Consider the following 19,439-nt stretch of genomic DNA (forward strand, 5'->3'; position numbering starts at 1 on the left):
TAAGACCTTACAGCTACTCTAATAAGACCTTTTTCATTCACCAGTTAAATTCTATTTGGTTTATTTATCCCATTACTCAAGCCTTTTGAAGATATTTAGGATCCTGATTTTATCATGTTTGCTCTCTACCCTAGAGTTATAGTGGTGGCACATTTGATTTGCCTTTCTTTATCATCCTCATCAAAATCTTTAATAAAAATGTTGGTAAGCTAATATTTGACAAGAGAACCAAAAGGAGAAAGGAGAAAGGAGAAAAGACAGTTTCTTCAAGAAATTGTGCTAGCACCATTTTATATTCACACATAAAAGAATGAAACTGGACCTCTATCTAATACCACTCACAAAAATTAAGTCTAAATGGATTAAAAGCTTTAATGGAAGACCTGAATCCATAAAACTCCTAGAAAAAAAAACATAGGAATAAAGACTTGACATGGGTGTTGGTAATTATTGGTAACTTTTGGGGGGGATATGAGACCTAAAGCACAAGCAATCAAATCAAAATAAACAAGTGGGACTACATCAAACTAAAAAGCTTCTGTACAGCAAAGGAAACCACCAACAAAGTGAAAACCCACAGAACAGGAAAAATATTTGCAACCATACATCAGATAAGGGGCTATTATTCAAAATATATTTTTAAAAACTCACAGGGGGCACCTGGGTGGCTCAGTACCTCAGGTGGCATCTGCCTTAGGCTCAGGTCATGATCTCAGGGTCCTGAGATCAAGCCCTGCTTCAGGCTCCCTTTGGGGAGTCCACTTCTCCTTCTGCCCCTCCCCATGCTTGTATTTTCTCTCTCTCGCTCTCTCTCTCTCATGATTTTTCTCTCAAATAATTAATAAAAATTTTTTTAAAAATTCATACAACTTAATTGCAAAAAACACAAATAACCCAGTTAAAAATGGGCAAAGGACCTGAATATATATCTTCCAAAACAGATATCTGAAAGGCCAACAGGTACGTGAAAAAACACTCAACATCACTAGCCATTAGGGAAATGTAAGTTTAAACCATACTGTGATATCACCTCATGCCTATTATAATGGCCATTATCAAAAATGACAAGAGATAACAAATGCTGGCATGGATGTGGAGAAAAGGGAACATCTGCGTACAATTATAGGGACAGTAAACTGGTACAGTCGTTATAAAAAACAGTATGAAAGATCCTCAAAAAATTAAAAATAGAATTACCACATGATCCAGCAGTTCCACTGCTGGGGCTATATCTAAAAGAAACAAAAACACTAACTTGAAAAGATATTTGCACCCTCATGTTCATAGCAGCATTATTTATAATAGCTAAGACACAGGAAACCTTAAGTGTCCATCAATGGATGAACGGATAAAAAAGTTGTGAGATATAAATAAATAAATACATACACATATACATACATAAATATTTCAGCCATAAAAAGATGAAGAAATCCTACCACTTGTGACAATATAGATGGATTTGAAGACATTATGTTAAGTGGAGTAAGTCAGACAGAGAAAGACAAATACTGTATGATCTTACTTATATGTGGAATTTAAAAGTTTACATAAAAGTTTATGAGTTTACATAAAAAAGAGTTCAGACTTGTCACTACAGGTGGAGGGTAAGGAAGGGGGGAATTGGAAGAAGTTAGTCAAAAGGTACAGACTCAGTTATAAGACAGGTATTACTGATGTAATGAACAATATGGTGACCATAGTTAACACTGCTGTATGACATGTTGAAAAGTTGCTGAGAGTTAATCCTAAGAGTTTTCATCATAAGGAATTTTTTTTTAATTTTCTACTTGCTTTTCTTTTTTATATCTACATGAGATGATGGATGCTAGCTGAATCTATTATGTAATCATTTTTACAACACATGTAAATCAAATCATCACACTGTATGCCTTAAATTTATACAGTGATGTTGTGTCAACTATTTCTCAATAAAACTGGAGAAAAAATATTTAATGCTAAGTCTTACAGTCTTTGATAACAGAGAGCTATCAAAACAACCACTAGTGGGCATCATGCAGCCAGTTATTTCAGAAATTATGCATATCATCGCATGTTCTCAAATTTAAGAATTCCATATGAAATGTCCTGTTGAAGCCTACTAATATTACTCTAGTATTTTCCTGATCTTCCAGAGGCATAACCCCAACAAATAAAGTTGTTTGAATTTTGTCTGGGAATTTTCTCTGCTGATAATGATTAATAAAAGGGAATCCTGTCCTGGGATTAGTATGATAGTTCTAAAGTACTTTATAAACTAAGGTCAGACTTCTCTTTTAAAATTATCTCTTTTTTTAATGCTCAGCAGTACTCTCTCTTGCTCATTTCTGAATTCATCTACATATTTAGACTCACAAGACCAGAGTAGTTTACGCTTGGAACCAAAGGATGCAAGGACAAAAAGCATAGCAAGTCAGAAAGGTAGTATCAGACATTTTCCGTATATAGGAGTCCTCAAGGCAACCCACCAGCTCAGGAGCTTGTCCTCATTGACTGCCCCCAAATAACAGTTCAAATAGAAGAGAATGAGATCCACATGGACATGTGCAATGATCATCCTGGGTTAGCAGCTCTATGTCCCAGTAGGAAAAAATATTCATGGGCATAACATCTAGGTACCCCCGAAAGACAGTTACTGAGTTATTTAGAAAAGCCCAAAGTTTTGTCTTCACTCCAGGAATTTATAGTCCACAACTTCCCTAGTCTAGGTGAATTCACCAATCAGGGTCATTTTTACCAAAAACAACATTGCTGGTTATACAGTTGACATTCGACCTTTATCAGGTTTCCAAGGAAACATAATGAGAAATACTATATGAAGACACACACACACACACACACACACACACACACTATCTTATCAACACCAAAAACTAAGACAGATGAGCATTTCAATGCTGGAGTCTGAAAGAAATTGTACTTACTATGAGACAGATCAACCTTCCATGAGGAAAGCATTTAAATTCTGATCCTGAAAAGGAGAAATAATATAATGCATACTTTACCACTGTCTGTTTCTGAAGAGATATGGGGTCTCTACCAATCAGAAATTTATAAAACCATTCTTCTTTTCAAAAATGGCCAATCCATGAAGTGACTATTTCTGCTTACCATTGGAAGACAATTTTCTAGCAATCCCTGTGCTTCCTGCATGTGTTGTAAAGAGGCACTGACAGCTTCTGTTCCAGTATATCTTTTCAAGGATGTTTGTATGGAAAACAGTCTTGAAAAATAGAAACAATGTTTCCCTCTAGAGCAGATGGCAGTTTTGTTTCCTGACCAGAAAGAGTAAAGCTATTGTCTTTAGTGAAATGTTTCCTTGAAAACTAAACTAGTGGACAAGAAATATCAGAGACTTAAGCTGCAGGGATAAGGAAGCTAGTAAGAAGCCAGCTGGTTTATATTGCAAATCTGAGAAAATTTCAGAAATTGCAATAACACTCCAGGTCTATCTGAAGGCAAAGTGTTGAACTGAGCTGAAAACAGGAGAAATGGTTGAGAATCTACATTTTTTAAAAAAAGTTTCCCTGACCTTCCCCAGCCTGAGACTTGGAGAAGCGTGTTAAAGCTGAGGGATTAGTTGCCATTTGAAAACAGATTGATTAAAAGTCTTCATACTGAAAATTGATATCCCTAGCCCTCTCCCTGTGTCCCTCTCACAGAACAATAGCAGACAAGTTTATACTCTCTGCAGACTATTCTCTGTTTAGCTCTCCACCACTTTCTGACCTGTTCTGTGAGGATATCTCTGTGGACTACATTACCCAGGCCTCCTTTGCCTTTTCCTTTCACTTGAAATCAACCAAAGAGAGGCTCCCACAGAATAACAAAAGCTGGAAGCAGAGAGGGGTTGGACTATATATTCTACCTTGTCCCCCAACACCACTACACACATTTGACAGTGGCTGTGTTCCTCTACTTTCAAACACAGCAAATGTTAGTTATACTCTCATACCCAGTTACAGATCTTTGAGGTTCCAGTAACACTGTCCTTTCTCCTTGCCTCTTTAGGCCTGGGGGGGGGGCGGGGGCGATAAAGGCTTACAGCTGTTTTTAATCTCTGGGTATTTCACCATCCCTCGAAGGGTCCTATTTGTAAATATTCCCCTCATTAAATTCTCCTGAAAGCACTCTTCCATTATGCGCTGCCATTACCCCTTCAAGTGATCCAACTACTTCCTGCAGGCCCAGATACCTACCCTATGGAAGTTTTGCAGGAAGCCCCTAGTGAACCCAAACAAGCCTAAGAGAAAGATCTGCCTATGTTTGTTCCTAAACAAAAGGGAATAGCATGAACGGATGCCCAGAGGCATGAAACAGCTCACTGTGTTCTAGGGACTATATTAGGTGTGTAGATGTATGAAGTAGAAAGATGCCAACTCACAGGGCACTTTTTAAGCCACCTCAAGGATCTTGGACAGATCCTATAGGCTATGCAGAGGTACTGAAGGATTTCAAGTTTGAGTTTCAGATCAATCAAGGTGGAGACAATATGAAGGAAAATTTTGATATCCACAAGGCTCTAAGATGGCAAACATAATAGAGACAACTGTAGTAGTTTGGGTCAAAAAATATTAAAGGTTATAACTCTGACAGTAGCAGAAGAATGGAGGAAAGAGACAGAAAATTTGAGATCATTTGGAATTGAGAGGCAGAATAAAGGGATGAAACACAGAGGAGAAAAAAATCAGAATTGCTCTTAATCCTCCAATTTTCAATAGTGGGTAAACTGTCTTTCTCTGAGTTAAAGAGCAGAGGATGAGAGAGTTTAAGGGAGACATTCATGGAAAGAACAGGCTGTGAGGGCAGGAAGGGAACATTGAAGGGTGAGGGTAGGCAGAATGATGCAAATTTCCATTCTGAAGATGTTGAATATGAAATATCTGTGGGAAATCAAGGTGAAAGTTTTCTTGAAGCACAGGGAAAGAGCTTCTTTCCAACTTACTGAACCAACCTAGTCAGTATAAATCAGATCCAGATCTGCAGGGGGAAAAAAAAAAAAAAAAAAAAGACTGAGCAAATTTGCCTTTAACCAACATAAGAGAGCAGTAGGCAACAGGCAAGACCAGTTAAGAGTTTCCCAGTGCAGCCACCCATTTAACCACAAGATGGAGTCAGAGTTAAACTACAGGAGAGCCTTAGTCAGAACCTCCTCCAACACAGTGAAGCCATCATTTACGGTGCCTACAGATTTTATTAGCAAAGGAGAGCTACTCACTGGCAAATATGGCTGAAAACAAACATTAGGAACATTCTAAAACAAATTATATAGGCTCCAGTATGGTCTAGGAGCTAGGAAGATAGTGTGTGTGATGAGCAGACAAGAGTCAGGTGTCTGTTTATATTAGACCTTAGGGGCTATGCAACAGCAGGTCTGAGCCTTTAAGACAAAACGACAATTTATAAAAGTTGATCAAGTTAGGTATAATAATCAGAAACAGGAACAAAGACACTAAGCAGTCTATGTATCACCAAGCAGGATTCCAGGCTTCACTCCAGTTGATTGTTGAAGAGTCCCAGGTACCCTCAGGCTAAATATTAGAGTGGGTCTCGTGCTATCTTGGCCCTTAGTAAATTCATGCACTCCAGGTGCTCACTATGGAATTAGATGAGTTAGCAAAAAAGAAACCAAATCAACCTTCAAATCTCATTCCTTCATTCCTAATCTATTTCCTAGGCATCATTTCAACACAGATGGAGGCAGCAGGACCACAGTGAGGTTTTAGGCATTTAGCTGCAAATTGGGAAGAGGATGGAATAGTATGGTTTCTTTGAGTGGCAAGGATGTTCAAGTAGCAGAATTGGGCCAATATGTTTTCAAGATGCCAACTATTTAGAGAAAGAGATATTTGACAGAACACAATCAGAATCAGGGATTGAGAATATCAAACCATTTCCTATTTACCACCTAATAAATTGAGATTCTTTAATAAGAATTATTAAATTAAATTAAATTTGAAATTTCCATTTCAAATCTTTGACTTCAAATTGGCTTCAGTGTAGCTTTATGTAGCCTCTCTTATTCATAATAAATTTGTTAGAAACAAAAATTGCCAATCCTGCCAATCAGTGCCACCGCAAATCTCTATTTAAACTTTAACCTAATGCTCAATATGCTCCAGCAATCATTCTGTTTCTCTCAAGTCAGCCCTCACATTTTCCATTAGTACTGTTCCAAAATCTAATTGCTATTCTCACAGAGGAATTACAGTGAAGATTAAATACTTTAGTACCTCTGAGTCCACTTTTAACACATGATCTCTCTTCCTATAACACAGACAAAAATATAAGCCATGAGAGAGGAGTCAAGATGGCAAGAAGTAGCAGACTGAGATGACATCAAGTCACAGGAGTTCAGCTAGATAGTTATCAAACCATTGGGAACACCTACAAACCCAACAGGAGATCAAAGAGAAGAAGAGCAGGAATTCTAGAAACAGAAAATTGGCCACTTTCTGAAAGGTATGACATGCGGAGAAGTGAATCCGAAGTGACGGGAAGATAGACTGCAGGGGAGGGACTAGCTCCTGGAAAGTGGTGGAGCAATAGAACACAAAATCCAAACTTTTAAAAAGTCTGATCCACTGAGGGACAACACTCTAGAGGCTAAGTGGGGGCGGAGCCCTTGCAGGGACAGTGTGGTCTCAGGTCCTGTGGGGTCACAGAAGGATGGGAGGTGTCTGAGTGTAGCAGAGCTTGCAGGTATCAGAGAGGGGAAGCCGGCTACAGAGACGGAGCCAAGGAGTGAGCACTCAGCTCGGGGTTACCTTAAACTGTGATCTGTGGCACAATCGGGCCACTGCTATTTGAGCAGGGACCCCACAAGAGGCAGATCCAGGGAGACTCACCTTCCTTCTCTGGAGGCAGGAATCTGCTGGGTTTGGAAACTCCAAATGAGACTGTGTGCCAGAACAGAAATGCTCAGTCACAGGCTGGGTGAGCTCAGAGCATGGTCAGAGACCAGGGAGACAGGAGTGATTAGCGCTTTTCTCTGAGGGCACACTGAGCAGTGGGGCCCCGACCTCTCAGCTCCCCCAGGCCAGCGACAGGGAGGCCGCCATTTTCAAACCGAACCTCCAGAACTCTATGGAAAATGTTCAGAAAACAGAAGCTCCTGAGAGCAAACCCAAGCAGATTACTTAGCCCAGCCACTGACAAGGGCAGTGCAATTCCTCCTCGGGCAAAGACATCTGAGAATCACTACAAGGGCCCCTCCCCTGGAAGATCAGCAAGAATATCCAGCAAAGACCAAGCTCACTGATCAAGAACAGTGGAATTCCAGAGGAGGGGAAAGCAAAGCATGAAATTCATGGATTTCTCCCCATGATACTTTAGTTTTACAAAGTTAATTAAATTTTTTTAATTTTATTTTTTTCTTATTCTAATTTTTTTAACTTTTCCTTTTTCTGTTTTTAATGTTTTTTAACTACTTTATCTTAAAAAGAACTTTCTTTAAAAAAAATCTTTTTAAACCTTCATTATTATAGTCATATTTTATCCTTCATTCTATCTAACTTTATTTCTTGTATACATATAGGACTTTTTCTTCTAAAAAACTTTGGGATGCAATTTCTTCTAATAGATCAAAATATACCCTAAATCTAGCATAAGGCTTTGTTCTAGTCTCCAGCTTGAGCAAATTCTCTCCATTTTCTTTTCTCTCTCTTTCCAACCAACTTATCAATACTGTTTTTTAGAAATTTTTTTAAAATTTTCATCCTTACAGTCATATTCCATCCCTTCATCACATTTACTCTTATATTTGTATATATGTTTTTCTTTCTTTAAAAAATTTTGGGAGGTAGTTTCTTCTAAGAGAACAAAATTCACCCAAAATCAAGTGAGTGGCTCTGTTCTATTCATCACTCTAATACATACACATATTTTAATATTTTTAAATTTTTTCTTAAACTTCCTTTACCCTCTTTCTTCTCCCCCCAATTTGGGGTCTCTTCTGATTTGGTTAGTGTACATTTTTCTGGGGTCTTTGCCACCCTTTTAGTATTGTATTCTCTCATTCATATATTCTTAACTGGATAAAATGACAAGATGGAAAACTCACCACAAAAAAAAAGAACAAGAGGCAGTACCAACGGCTAAGGACCTAATCAATAAGGACATTGGTAATATGTCAGAAGTAGAGTTCACAATGGTGATTCTCAAGGTACTAGATGGGCTCAAAAAAAGGCATGGAAGATATTAGAGAAATGCTGTCTGGAGAAATAAAAGCCCTTTCTCGAGAAATTAAAAAACTAAAATCTAATCAAGCTGAAATTTAAAAAGCTATTAATGTGGTGAAATCAAAAATGGAGGCTCTTACTGCTAGGATAAATAGGCAGAAGAGAGAATTAGTGATATAGAAGACCAAATGAAGGAGAATAAGATGAGCAAAAGAGAGACAAACAACTCCTGGACCATGAGGGGAGAATTCAAGAGATAAGTGATACCATAAGATGAAACAATATTAGAATAATTGGGATTCCAGAAGAAGAAAGACAAAGAGGGGCAGAAGGTATATTGGAGTGATTTATTGTAGAGAACTTCCTTAATATGGCAAAGGGAACAAGCATCAGAAACCAGGAGGCACAGAGAACCTCCCTCAAATCAATAAAAATAAGTCCACACCCTGTCATCTAATAATAAAACTTACAAGTCTTAGTGGCAAAGAGAAAATCCTGAAAGCAGCTCAGGACAAGAAGTCTGTAACATACAATGGTAAAAATATTAGATTGGCAGCAGACTTATCCATAGAGACCTGGCAGGCCAGTAAGAACTGGCATGATATATTCAGAGCACCAAATGAGAAAAACATGCAGCCAAGAATACTATATCTAGCTAGGCTATCATTGAAAATAGAAGGTGAGATAAAAAGCATCCAGGACAAACAAAAACTAAAAGAATTTGCAAACACAAAACCAGCCCTACAGAAAATATTTAAAGGGGTCCTCTAAGCAAAGACAGAGCCTAAAAGTAGTAGAACAGAAAGGAACAGAGACAACATACAGTAACAGTCACCTTACAGGCAACACAATGACACTAAATGCATAACTTTCAATAGTTACCCTGAATGTAAATGGGCTAAATGCCCCAATCAAAAGACAAAGAGTATCATTATGGATTAAAAAAATAAAACCCATCAATATGATGTCTACAAGAAACTCATTTTAGACCCAAAGACACCTCTAGATTTAAAGTGAGGGGGAGAAAAACAATTTACCATGCTAATGGACATCAAAAGAAAGCTGGGGTGGCAATCCTTATATCAGATAAATTAGATTTTAAGCCAAAGACTATAATAAGAGATGAGGAAGAAAACTATGTCATACTTAAAGGGTATATCCAACAAGAAGATCTAAAAACATTAAATATCTATGCCAAAACATCTGAGCAGCCAACTATATAAACCGATTAATAACAAAATCAAAGAAACACATTGACAATAATACAATAACAGGAGGGGACTTTAACACCCCCCTCGCTGAAACGGACAGATCATCCAAGCAAAAGATCAACCAGGAAATGAGGCCTTAAATGACACACTGGACCAGATGGACATCACAAATATATTCAGAACATTCCATCCCGAAACAATAGAATACACATTCTTCTCTAGTACACATAGAACATTCTCCAAAATAGATCACATCCTGGGTCACAAATCAGGTCTCAACTGGTACCAAAAGACTGGGATCATTCCCTGCACATTTTCAGAACACAAGGCTCTGAAGCTAGAACTCAATCACAAGAGGAAAGTTGGAAAGAACTCAAAAACATGGAGGCTAAAGAGCATCCTACTAAAGAATGAATGGGTAAACCAGGAAATTAAAGAAAATTTGGAAAAAATTCATGGAAACAAATGATAATTAAAACACAACTGTTCAAAATCTGTGGGACACAGCAAAGCAGTCCTGAGAGGAAAATATATAGAGATACAAGCCTTTCTCAAGAAACAAGAAAGGTCTGAAATACACAACCTAAGCCTACACCTAAAGGAGCTGGAGAAAGAAGAGCAAAGAAAGCCTAAACCCAGCAGGAGAAGAGAAATAATAAAGATCAGAGCAGAAATCAATGAAATAGAAACCAAATATCTGTAGAACAAATCAACAAAACTAGGAGCAGATTCTTTGAAAGAATTAATAAGATGGATAAACCCCTGGCCAGACTTATCCAAAAGAAAAGAGAAAGGACCCAAATTAGTAAAATCATGGATGAAAAAGGAGAGATCACAACCAACACCAAAGAAATACAAACAATTAAAAGAACATATTATGAGAAACCATAAGCCAGCAAATTGACAATCTGGAAGAAATGGATACATTCCATTTCCACCAAACTGAACTAGGAAGAAACAGAACTACCAAAATTGAACTACCAAAACTGAAGAAGAACTACCAAAACTGAACTAGGAAGAAACAGAAAACCTGAACAGACCAATAACCAGTAAGGAGATTGAAGAAGTCATCAAAAATCTTCCAAAAAACAAGAGCCCAAGACCAGAAGATTTCCCAGGGGAATTCTACCAAACATTTAAAGAAGAATTAATACCTATTCTCCTGAAGCTGTTCCAAAAAATAGAAACCGAAAGAAAACTTCCAAATTCATTTATGAGCCAGCATTACCTTGATCCCAAAACCAGACAAAGACCCCATCAAAAAAGAGAATTACAGACCAATATCCTTGATGAACACAGATGTGAAAATTCTCACTAAAATACTAGCCAATAGGACACAACAGTACATTAAAAGTATCATTCACCATGACCAAGTGGGATTTATTCCAGGGCTGCAAGCTTGGATCAACATCTACAAATCAATAAATGTGATATAATACATTAATAAAAGAAAGAACAAGAACCATGTGATACTCTCAATAGTTGCTGAAAAAGCATTTGACAAAGTACAGCATACTTTCTTGATCAAAACTCTTCAAAGTGTAGGGATAGAGGGTACATACCTCAATTTCATCAAAGCCATCTACGAAAAACCCACAGCGAATATCATTCTCAATGCAGAAAAACTAGAGCTTTTCCGCTAAGGTCAGGAACATGGTAGGGGTTTCCATTATCACCACTGCTATTCGACATAGTACTAGAAGTCCTAGCCTCAGGAATCAGATAACAAAAAGAAATAAAAGACATCTAAATCTGCAAAGAAGAAGTCAAATTATCACTCTTTCCAGATGATATGATACTTTATGTGGAAAACCCAAAAGATTCCACTCCAAAACTGCTAGTACTCATACAGGAACTCAGTAAAGTGTCAAGATATAAAAGCAATGCACAGAAATCAGCTGCATTTCTATACTTCAACAACAAGACAGAAGAAAGAGAAATTAAGGAGTCAATCGCATTTACAGTTGTACCCCAAAAAATAAGATACCTAGGAATACACCTAACCAAAGAGGCAAAGAATCTGTACTCAGAAAACTATAGAGTACTCATGAAAGAGATTGAGGAAGACACAAAGAAATGGAAAAATGTTCCATGCTCATGGATTGGAAGAACAAATATTGTGAAAATGTCTACGCTACCTAAAGCAATCTACACATTTAATGCAATGCCTATCAAAAATCCCATCCTTTTTTTTTTTTCAAAGAAATGGAACAAATAATCCTAAAGTTTATGTGGAACCAGAAAAGACCCCAAATAACCAGAAGAATATTGAAAAAGAAAGCCAAAGTTGGTGGCATCACAATTCCAGACTTCAAGCTCTATTACAAAGCTGTTATCAACGATGACCATAGAATTGAGGGTCTATTTCTGGGCTCATAGATCAATGGAACAGAATAGAGAACCCAGAAATAGACCCTCAACTCTATGGTCAACTAATCTTTGACAAAGCAGGAAAGCATGTTCAATGGAAAAAAGACAGTCTCTTCAACAAATGGTGTTGGAAAAATTGGACAGCCACATGCAGAAAACAGACAGTCTCTTCAACAAATGGTAATGGGAAAATTGGACAGCCACATGCAGAAGAATAAAACTGGACCATTTCCTTACACCACACACAAAAAATAGACTCCAAATGGATGAAAGACCTCAATGTGAGACAGAAAGCCATCAAAATCCTTGAGGAGAACACAGGCAGCAACCTCTTCAACCTCAGCCACAGCAATTTCTTCCTAGAAACATCGCCAAAGGCAAGGAAAGCAAGGGCAAAAATGAACTACTGGGACTCCATCAAGATCAAAAGCTTTTGCACAGCAAAGGAAACAGTCAACAAAACCAAAAGACAGTTGACAAAATGGGTGAAGATATTTGCAAACGACATATCAGATAAAGGGCTAGTACCCAAAATCTATAAAGAACTTATCAAACTCAACACCCAAAGAACAAATAATCCAATCAAGAAATGGGCAGAAGATATAAACAGACATTTCTGCAAAGAAGACATCCAGATGGCCAACAGACACGTGAAAAAGTGTTCTACATCACTCGACATCAGGGAAATAAAAATCATGTATATCCCTCAAAAAGTTGAAAATAGAGCTACCCCACAACCCAGCCATCACACTACTGGATACTTACCCTTTATAAAGATACAAATGTAGTGATCTGAAGGGACACATGCACCCATATGTTTATAGCAGCAATGTCCACAATAGTCAAACTATGGAAGGAACCTAAATGTCCATCAACAGATGAATGGATAAAGAAGATGCGTGTGTATACACACACACACACACACACAATGGAATCCTTCGCAGCCATCAAAAGAAATGAAATCTTGCCATTTGCAACATTGTGGGTGGAACTAGAGGGTATTATGCTGAGCTAAGTAAGTCAATCAGAGAAAGACAATTATCATATGATCTCCCTGATATAGGAATTTGAGAGGCAACATGGGGGGTTGGGGGTTGGGGAAGGAAAAAATGAAACAAGATGGGATCAGGAGGAGACAAACCATAAGAGACTCTTAATCTCACAAAACAAACTGAGGGTTGCCTGGGGGAGGGGCTGTAGGGAGAGTGTGGTTGGGTTATGGACACTGAGGAGGGTATGCACTATGGTGAGTGCTGTGAAGTGTGTAAGCCTGATGATTCACAGACCTGTACCCCTGGTGCTAATAATACATTATATGTTAATTAAAAAAAAATAAAATAGGGGTCCCTGGGTGGCTCAGCGGGTTAAGCCTCTGCCTTCGGCTCAGGTCATGATCTCAGGGTTCTGGGATCGAGCTCCACATCGGGCTCTCTGCTTGGTGGGGAGCCTGCTTCCCCCCCAACTTGTGTTCTCTCCCTATGTATTAAATAAATAAAACTTTTAATAAATAAATAAATAAAATAAAATAAAACATCAAAAAAGGTATAAGCCATGAGAAGATTTCAATTTTAAGACTATTCCTTACCTAAAAATCCACAATCACTCCTCTCTTCCTCACAGCTATTTATTCTAAAAGAAAAGTCCTCCATTGCAGCGCCTGAGTGGCTCAGTTGGTTAAGTGCTTCCCTTCCGGTCTGGTCATGATCCCAGAGTTCTGGGATCAAGCCCCGCATCGGGCTCCCAGCTCAGCAGGGAGCCTGCTTTTCCCTATCCCTCTGCTGCTCTGCCTACTTGTACTCTCAATCTCTCTGTCAAATAAATAAATACAATCTTAAAAAAAATTTTTTTTTAATCTTTAAAAAAAAAGTCCTCCATCGATATCAGGCTAATAATTTATCAATGTTTACTCCAAGAAAAAAAAAAAATCCCACTTAAGTCAAAGGCTAATCTTTCCAACCAAATTTATTAATTTGGAAGTTTAGTTTTTAAGATTGTCCAAAATTCACAGAAAGCAGACTGATGATTGACAAGGACTGTGGGGTAAGGAGAATAGAGAATAACTGTTTAACAGGTATGGGGTTTACTTTTGGGGTGATGAAGATTTTTTCAAGGCAGTTCTTGCACAACATTGTGAGTGTACTAAATGCCACTGGAGTGTATACTTTTAAATGGTTGATTTTAAGTTATGTGAATTTCATCACAATTTTTTAAAAAGAAAAAAATATGTTAACTATGCAGAAACATGAAAATATTCACACTGTCCTACAGTTATACACAAGCATTAAAAAACAGGAAATAGAAGAGGAAAATATCAGTATTATTGCATACATTAAGGATAAGTAATGTCTGAAAAACTCTTGCTTTAGTTACATGTATTTATGCATTTATTCGGTACAATATAAAACACATACCTTATTGTGGGTTGCACAAAAAGACAAAAGCCACTGCAAATAAATTCTACCTTTTATAACCTTTTAATTGTCCTTCTATGGCAGCCATGAAGTGTGAAATTCAAACCTCTATTCATTAAAAAGTGTCACTGGTCTATGAGGAGTGCAGTTAGCTAAACAGCCTCCAACTGCATTGCCACCAGGATCTGTTAAATCTTTGACTTCAATAAACTGACAGTTACATGCAAGAGAAAAAAAAATTGGGCCACCAATCTACTCATAAAATCAAGTAAAAAATTAATTCAAAATTATAAAAATTAATTCAAAATGGATTAAAGAATTGAATGGAAGACTTGAAACTATAAAACACCTAGAAGGAAACATAGGTGGTAAGCTTGCTGACATCAGTCTTGCTGATTAGTTTTTTGGATTTGACACCAAAAGCAAAGGCAACAAAAGCAAAAATAAATAAGGAAGACTACATAAAACTAAAAAGTTTCTGTACAGCAAAGGAAACCATCAACAAAATGAAAAAGCAACCTACATAATGGGAGAAAATATTTGCAAATCATATATCTCATAAGGGATTAATATCCAAGATATATGAAGAACTCATACAACTCAATAGCAAAGCAAAGTAAAACAAAATGAAACAAAACCCCAAAGTCTGATTTAAAAATGGCAGAGGGACTGAATAGACATTTTTCCCAAAGAAGACAATGAAATGGCCAACAGGTACATGAAAAGACACTCAAAATCACTAATTGTCAGGGAAATACAAATCAAGACCATAATGAGCTACCACCTCACACCTGTTAGAATGGTTATCATCAAAAAGACAAGAGATAACAAGTGTTGGCAATGATGTGGAGAAAGGGGAATACTTGTATATTGTTGTTAGGATTGTAAACTGGCATAGTCGCTTAAAACAATAGTATAGAGATTGCTCCAAAAATTAAAAATAGAACTACTGTATGACCCTGGATTTTACTGTTGAGTATATATCTGAAGGAAAGGAAATCACTGTCTCAAAAAGATATATGCACCCCCATGTTCACTGCAGCATTATTAACAATAGCCAAGACATGGAAACAATCTAAGCATCCACTAAGAATTAATGCTAAGAGAAGTGGTATATATATACAATATAATATTATTTGGCCATAAAAAAAGAAGAAAATCTTACCATTTGCAACAACATGGATGGATCTTGAGGGCATTTGCTTAGTGAAATAAGCCAGATAGAAAAAGCCAAAAACTGTATAATTTTACTTTTATGTGAAATCTAAAAACAAAACAAAGTAAAATCCAACTCACTGATACAGAGAACAGACTGGCAGTTGCCAGAGGCAGGTGGGAATGGGTAAAATGGGTGAAGGTGATCAAAAGGCACAAATTTCCAGTTATAAAATAAATAAGTCCTGAGGATGTAATGTATAGTATGGTGACTATAGTTAATAATACTTACTGTATATTTGAAAGTTGCTAACAGAGTAGATCTTAAAAGTTATCACGACAAGAAAAAAATCATAACTGTGTTCTAATGGATATTAACTAGACATATTGTGATCATTCTGCAGTATATACATATATCAAATCATTATGTCATACACCTGACACTAACATAATGTCATACAACAATTATATCTCAATCCCAAAAAAATTGAATTTAAAAATGGGGTTCTTTTTTAAGATTTTATTTTTAAGGGCACCTGGGTGGCTCAGTGGGTTAAGCCTCTGCCTTCAGCCCAGGTCATGATCTCAGGGTCCTGGGATCCAGCCCCACATCAGGCTCTCTGCTCAGCAGGGAGCCTGTTTCCCACTCTCTTTCTGCCTGCCTCTCTGCCTACTTGTGATCTCTCTGTGTCAAATAAAGAAATAAAATCCTTAAGGAAAAAGATTGTATTTTTGAGTAATTTCTACATCTAATGTGGGCCCTATACTTACAATCCTGAGATCAAGAGTCACAAGCTCTACTGACTGAGCCAGCCAGCCTCCCCTAAAAAAAATGTTTTTTAAGCCTTTAAGTCAAGGCCATCTTCTTCCCAGGAAGTTTCCATCATTATGTATTCCAGGACCAACCCATTTCTGCCTACTCCAGGACACCTCTGATGGATTACCCCAAGTCCTGTTGTATTAGCCAATACTTTGTCAAATCTGCATTGCAATATTAGGTTTCCTCTGCCCAATCCTGTATCAAAGTATGAATCAAAGTCTAGAGGTTTATCAGGCCCAATCCTTCTTCCTTTCCCTTGACCCTCACAGGCTTTACCTCCCAGTAAATCTCTGGTACTCCTAACTCCATTTCTTCTTGCAGGATCTAACCTTAGTCATCTTTAGAGCACTTATTACAACTTGTAATGTGTTTACATGTTTGTAGTAATGTCTCTATTATACAGAAATCTCTGGCAGTTTTTTCTTCTGAAGGGTCCTCCCCTCACACAGCCTGGATAACCTCCCTTTTGACTGCATCCTCATCCCTCCTCTAGGCCCAGACACAGCAGTAGTAATTATATAGTTACACCTTACATAAGGGAAACACAACTGAGAGAGTGAAAAGAATCTAAAATCCTGTTTCAGGGCTATATCTTACAAATGTAGGATTTCTTAACCCTTGGCATTATTGACATTTTAGATTGGTTAATTCTTTGTATTGGAAGGGCTGTCCTGCACACTGTAGGATGTTTAGCAGCATTCCTGTCCTCTACTGAATAGATGCCAGTGGCATCCCTCTCAGCTGTGACATTTATGCTTTAAATGTCTCCAAACATTGCTAAATGCCCCGCTGGGGGGTGGGGTGGTGGTGCAAATCACCCTTGGTTGAAAACTATCAGCCTTGAAGAAAGAGCACCTTTTTTCTGATTCTCCCCAAAATGTAAAATGCTATATGGTCAATTAGTACTCTGCTGGAACTTACCATTGTCCTGGGAATATTCCTCCAGGCTAAGCAGACCTAGATGCCTTGGCAGCAGCTCCTACACAGTGTGAGGCTTCCATTCTCTTCCTCCTTTGACTGTCCTTTGGACCCTAAGGAGGTCTGCATGTGTTACCATGAGTAACAGACTTAAGCCTGGACAGATTATCCAGATGCTGACTGAAATTTAAAGAAAGGCCCATCCAGGGCAGTATGTTGATGTCCCCGTGGACAAATGAACATTGTCCCTTTGCCTGTATGCCTTCTCATCACAGTTTGCTATCCATAAACTGTTTCCTCCAGTTTTGTTTGGAAAATCATTAGTTATCCTTCTATCTGTTGCTGTTCACCCTGGAGCATGCTATATACTAGCTATTTCTAATATGGAGAGTGATATTTAAAAAAAATTAATGTCTATATTTCTGAGTGTCTACCCTTAATAAGGTTCCTAGTCTGGCTGAATGTGTGAGCCACGGCCATCTCCATAAAAGGCATAGAAACTTCTCATATTTCTATTCCAGATGCTTTGGAATATGAATGCCTATCTCCTCGAAGTCTCTCTCACACAATGTGCATTTCATACACTTTCATACATATCACTTAACAGATATCTTAAGTCTAGCTTTTCCCACAAATCTTGTGCAAACTCATGTCCAGCCATTTTCTCATTATGCTGCACAGACAGAAACTTCATTTTATCTATGTAGATTTGTTTTCATCTCCTCATCTCAACTGTTTTCTTTTCCTTACTTGCAGTCATTTGCATGTTTTAAATTTATATTTCAGACTCTGAATATTCGGTGTGCTCAAGATTTAGTGAAAACAGGATTTAGATGAGGGGATTGCAAAAGTCACTTTAAACAATTAATCCATTACAACCAGTGCAGTCCAATGTTAACGGAAAAATGCGATATATGGTCCTAGGATGCTGAGGAATCTTCCTGGATGAAGAATAAAATAAATTCTCCTGTCCCGTGCTGTCTTGTTGGGGAGGGGGATGGAGTTAATGGAGAGAAGTTGCTGGATCAGAGCTGGAAGGGGTTTAAACTGAAAACATTTGTTACTCCTCTGGCACCTCTTTCTCTGCCCCCAAGACTGAAACAGGGCGCGCTACACAATGCTTCCAGCTAGCGAATGCATCTTGCCAGAGCGCTGAGGTGAAGGACGCACCAGAATCCGCGGTGGTTGGAGCAGAGCATCGCTGGGTGCCATCTAAGGCAAGGCTCAGTCTCAGTGCATTGTCACAAACTGCTTTGCAACCCAGAGTCGTCAAGATTAAAACTTTTGGGATTCGATAAAATCAGGTTCAGAAAACATCACACTTCTTGGGGAAACAGCTCAAATTAAACATGCCATTGCAAGTATAACTTTGCATTCAGACTATTATGCTCTCAAGAACAAAACGTTTCTTTCTCATTCTTAAATATCTGGCTGCCAGGGAAAACTAAAAGCTCTCTCAAAAGCACTCGGAAAGCTGTTTCTTCAGACAAGTAACAGACCACCACCAGCTCTCAAACTACTAGCGAAGGAGGGTAGCTGAGAAAGGCCAAACTTAATAAACCGCAGGAGCGCAGGAGAACGCAAGTGACGTCTGACGTAGGCCTTCCTGCCGCAGAGCATAACGGGAGGAGCGGCGAAACGCGGTAGGGGCGCGCGACCTCTGAAAACGAAACGGATTCTGCAGAAGACTACAGCGGCGCTGTGGGTACTCTTGGCAGCTTGGGGGTTACCCTCCTCTTGTGGAAACAGCATTGTCTGCGCGGTAGGGGCCACCCCCAGTTTTTTCGAGTCACTCAGTGACGCAGTTCCTGAGCGCGCCAATAAGGGGCTGGCTGGAGGGCGGGCTCTTCAAATTTGAATTCCCAAACTGTTATGGGTGTCGGGGAACCTCGCGGAGGAAGTGAGGGTCACCTGAGGCTCGGCTGCGGGGCGTGGAGCCGACTTGGGTGGGAGGCGCGAGCCCTGGGATCGCCCAACCCACGCGAAGCCAAGCCCGGACTGCTGCCTTCTAGCCCTGTCAGGCTCTTCACCCAAGGTATGAACTCCTTCCACCGACCCCCTCGCCTCCTGCCACCGGTCCCCTCTGACGCTGAGAGTCCCAGCCTCTCAGCGTTTTCACCCCTCGTGGGCTTTTGTACATTTTTTTGCCTGGGGGGGGGGGTGTCTCACAACTGCTCATTCGTTGCGTGCATAGTTGTTGCTTGTCTACTATCGTTCAGGTTGGTTTCGATGTTGAACGCTCTAAGCCTTTGTTCTAAAATCACTGATAGTAAAAAAAAAAAATAATAATAACAAAAAACCAAAACAAAAAAAAACCCTTTACGTAAAGAGTGGTTTGTGTGCATCACTGCCCTTGGACCCTAAGATCCACGGTGCT

The 19,439-nt window shown here is 38.7% G+C and overlaps 1 protein-coding gene across 3 annotated transcripts in view; it reads left to right on the forward strand.

Moving 5' to 3' along the window:
• Positions 1-18,786: 18,786 nt before the first annotated feature.
• The window catches only part of MIS18BP1 (MIS18 binding protein 1), a 42,875-nt gene continuing 42,222 nt past the window's right edge, over positions 18,787-19,439 (forward strand). For all 3 annotated transcript variants that reach the window (XR_004384230.1, XM_032871193.1, XM_032871194.1), the window contains exon 1: positions 18,787-19,097. The gene's annotated coding sequence lies outside the window, so the exon portion shown is untranslated. The remainder of the gene's footprint in view (positions 19,098-19,439) is intronic.

Source organism: Lontra canadensis, unplaced genomic scaffold (genome assembly GCF_010015895.1).
Source record: "Lontra canadensis isolate GAN:19392208 unplaced genomic scaffold, GSC_riverotter_1.0 scaffold42, whole genome shotgun sequence".
In the NCBI taxonomy this organism is placed as follows: Eukaryota; Metazoa; Chordata; class Mammalia; order Carnivora; family Mustelidae; genus Lontra; species Lontra canadensis.